This window comes from Crinia signifera, chromosome 4 (assembly GCF_055691185.1).
Source record: "Crinia signifera chromosome 4, ASM5569118v1, whole genome shotgun sequence".
NCBI classification, from domain to species: domain Eukaryota; kingdom Metazoa; phylum Chordata; class Amphibia; order Anura; family Myobatrachidae; genus Crinia; species Crinia signifera.
Window position 1 is genome coordinate 329,344,702 of NC_139220.1, and position 4,051 is coordinate 329,348,752.

Here is a 4,051-nt window from a genome sequence, read left to right on the forward strand (position 1 = left end):
ATCCCCACACCTGCATGTCTTTTTCATCTTAGAGGTAGCTATCGCACAACCCTCTGACTCTCATCAAGCCATCCCATGCTAGCATGATGGTTGACAGCAGAGATGAGGATGGTGTTTGTTAGCACCCCCGTTAACTATTAAACTATTTTATTTCGTGGCTCTCTCATTCACCCAGTCTGTGCAAGCACCCCTGCAATGCATCAATGGTAACAGGGACGCTTTGCTCTGAACTGTCTGAACAGCAGAAGCTTACTTTGGCTCATCCACCTTATTGACATCGGAATTAACCAGTTAGGGCTATACAGCCATACTTCACTGGACCGCCTGTAACCCATCCGAACACAGTAGCTAAGCAGTGATAGGCTGGATTAGTACCTGTATGGGAGACCTACAGGGAATATCCAGTGCTGTATTTAACTACTGGAACAGTACGCCTGTCGGTACCGTTGGGGTGTAGCCACAATCTCTTTGACCCCTCCCTTATCTTTTCCTCTCTGCATTCAGCACGTTATACCCACCCAAGTCGACACTGTAGGGGATAACGTATTGGTGGTGGGCAGTGACCAGTGTCTTATTTCGCCTGCCCGAAATATATTATATAAAAATTGCTTGGCAAACGATAATTAAAAAACATTTTCGCTCTTGTTGTAACTTTCGCTAGGAATTTACCTCGAAATTGGTGGGAGTTCCTCATCTATGTTGAACTCCAAAAGATGTGCACAAGGTGTGTCGACTAAAGTATACATAACAACTTATTTGAATAGAAAGCTTAATATTAAAAGTTACGTTTTATTCTATGCCATCTTTACATTGATTAAACTTCATTAAATAGTATACAAAGCGTGCCCCAAAAACCTTTTGGTTCTTCTTCAGTCTCTCTTTTAGACTACCCCCCTCTCAGTATATACACTGAACTTTATTTGGGAGCACCACCAACCAGTAATTGCCAATCAGGGTTTTTACCTGAACGGCCTTATTGCATGTTGGTTTACAACAATTATTACCACTTAGATTACACCAAATAATTCTTCCAAAGCCTGTGCCAACCCACCCCCTATCTCAATCCAGCATTGCAATGCAGCAAGGGCAAGGCCATGGCTGACAGTCACTCTGCTGGACTGACACTGTGACTGAATGCTGAATTTAATTTGCCAATGGAGGTGCCTGGGCCTGGCCCGCCGGCCGCATCAGAATGGCGCTGGATGAGTAGCAGCTGGTTTGCTTAACTGTTAACTGCCTGCCAGTGCTGAGCCGGTAACTGTTGGGGAGAAAAGGAGGAGCCTGTATGGCGCTGGACACTGTTGCTGGGCTGGCCAGAGGACTGGAGGAGCCATTATTAGCCTGCAGTGGTGGGGGAGGGAGGGGGCATCAAAATGGCGCAGTATGAAGGAGAGGAGGCTTGCCTGGCCTGCCCTGACTGTGGTGCTGAGTGGAGATGGGGGGCGGGGGGAGTCAGTGGCCAGAGAGGCTGCATTTTGGTAATGGGAGCTCAGCTGCCAGAGTGTGTAGGGGCCCCTGGATGCTAGGGCAGCGAGGGGGGACTGAGGAGCTGGGCAGCCCAGCAATGAGTTTTGAATCAAAATGGCTGCCTCACTGCAGCTGCTGCTAAGGCCGGTAAATCTGCATAAGAAAACGCACACATTTCTATTATTTTTTACTTATCAAGTTATTATATATATATATATATATATATATATATCCATATATTGGGGATAGCACTCTCCAAATGTATCAACATCTGCCGGGGTGCCATCATCCAGAAAGTCCCAAAAGTTCAGGTACTTCCATGTATATGTAGAGCAAAATGGAGACACTCACCGGACTTGCTTGAAGCTTATTTTATTCTCACCAGTATATTAGTGCTTTACAGTGGGTACAGGTCGACGTTTCGGTCCAGTGCAGGACCTTTTTCAAGACCCCCTTCCTGCTCTCTCCAGTGTGCAACCTGCTATAGTTTAGGAGGGTAAATGGGAATGCTGATACACTTTTATTTTGCATAGAAATAAGTATTTATATTTCCATCTTTACTTTTGAACTGAAATCGAGACCAGACCAGTCTATCAGACCTGTCTGATAACCATCTCTGGAGTGGCTTGGATTGGAACGAGAGAAAGGTCCCAGAAGAAGCAGAGGTGAGTTGAAATTCCACTTCACAGATATGAGTGTTTTTTGTACTTAGCAGGGGGAGGCTGAGTGTGAAAGGGGAAAACCAGTGGATGACCATTATTTTATTTATTTATCTTATATATATTATATAGAGCAGCATATTCCACTGCGCTTTACAAAGGAGACAGTTATACAACAAACTGGGTATTTACAGACAGTCCAAGGTAGGAGGGCCCTGCTCGCAAGCTTACAATCTATAGACCATGACAGGGTGACAGTTCAGTCCTCCTTAGGCGCCCTGGTGCACTGCACCTGCTGCACCAATGGTAGTTACGCCTCTGCTAACAAAGGCTGCTTTGATATAATTTCTTCTTAACCCCCGGCTCCAGCCATCCCCAACTGTTAATCCTTGTATGGATGTACTGTACCATTCTGCATGCCGCCATGGATCCATGATTTGTGTACTTAGGGTGAGACTGAGATGTATTATTCCTAAGAGTGGTGAAGAGTGGCTGCTTGTACCAATCAATCAGCTTCTGCGTGTCCATAAATAAATGTTGTTATTATATTAATATTTCGGTAGCCCTTGAAACTAAGGATGAAAACACAACACAGTTTGATGGATTTTTTCAATAAGAAAACAAAATCAGATACTGTTTTATCAGAATTGGTCTTGGAAGGTTCAACACAGTCACAAGCACAACCAATCCAGCCTGAAGAAAGCAGCATGCATAGGTGCCGATACTGTGGGTGCTCAAGGGCCTGAGCACCCACGGAAATTGATGAGCACCCACGGGCCCGAGTCCCGCTGCTTGGCCACCATATTAACTTGCTAATTTGCTGCTGCAGCATCCACATTGCCGGACCCGCCACCTGGGAAACAGTATGCCGGGAAGAGTGTATTCTGTCCGCGGAGTACCTGCACTGTGGGGGCATTTATGTACCTGCACTGTGGGGGCATTTATGTACCTGCACTGTGGGGGCATTTATGTACCTGCACTGTGGGGGCATTTATGTACCTGCACTGTGGGGGCATTTATGTACCTGCACTGTGGGGGCATTTATGTACCTGCACTGTGGGGGCATTTATGTACCTGCACTGTGGGGGCATTTATGTACCTGCACTGTGGGGGCATTTATGTACCTGCACTGTGGGGGCATTTATGTACCTGCACTGTGCGGGCATTTATGTACCTGCACTGTGGGGGCATTTATGTACCTGCACTGTGGGGGCATTTATGTACCTGCACTGTGGGGGCATTTATGTACCTGCACTGTGGGGACATTTATGTACCTGCACTGTGGGGACATTTATGTACCTGCACTGTGGGGACATCTATGTACCTGCACTGTGGGGGCATCTATGTACCTGCACTGTGGGGGCATCTATGTACCTGCACTGTGGGGGCATTTATGTACCTGCACTGTGGGGGCATTTATGTACCTGCACTGTGGGGGCATTTATGGATGTGGAACTCTGTTGTCGTAATATAAATTGGTATTATTTTGTGGCCACACCCCTTCCCCATGAAGCCACTTCTCTATATTTTTGGCTTGAGCACCCACCACCAAAAACATAAATCAGCACCTATGGCAGCACGTCAATTGAAATAGAAAATCACAACAATTCCAATATTGAAAATAGTCTTCCTGAATGCTGGTCAGGGCAACAATATAAAAAATTTTAAGCAAAATATGAAGGACTGGGAATTTCTAACAAAAAGTTAGGTTGTGAGTATTGTGCAAAATATGATTTCATAAAAGAGAAAAGTGTTCATGCGTCAAGAGTGGAAAGGTTTTCAGATTGAGGCATCAGGGAAAAGTGGTACAACAAGCTTCTCTAAGGAAAAAAATGAAAGAACATTTTTCATCAAAGGCTCATAACATTTGTAAAGACAACTTCAAAATATGTGAGCAGGATTCTATATCAAACGTAGTAGATACA

General features: G+C 45.3%; 1 pseudogene; it reads left to right on the top strand.

Moving 5' to 3' along the window:
* The first annotated feature begins 297 nt into the window (after window positions 1-297).
* Window positions 298-416, top strand: LOC146076111 (5S ribosomal RNA; annotated as a pseudogene).
* Window positions 417-4,051: the final 3,635 nt, after the last annotated feature.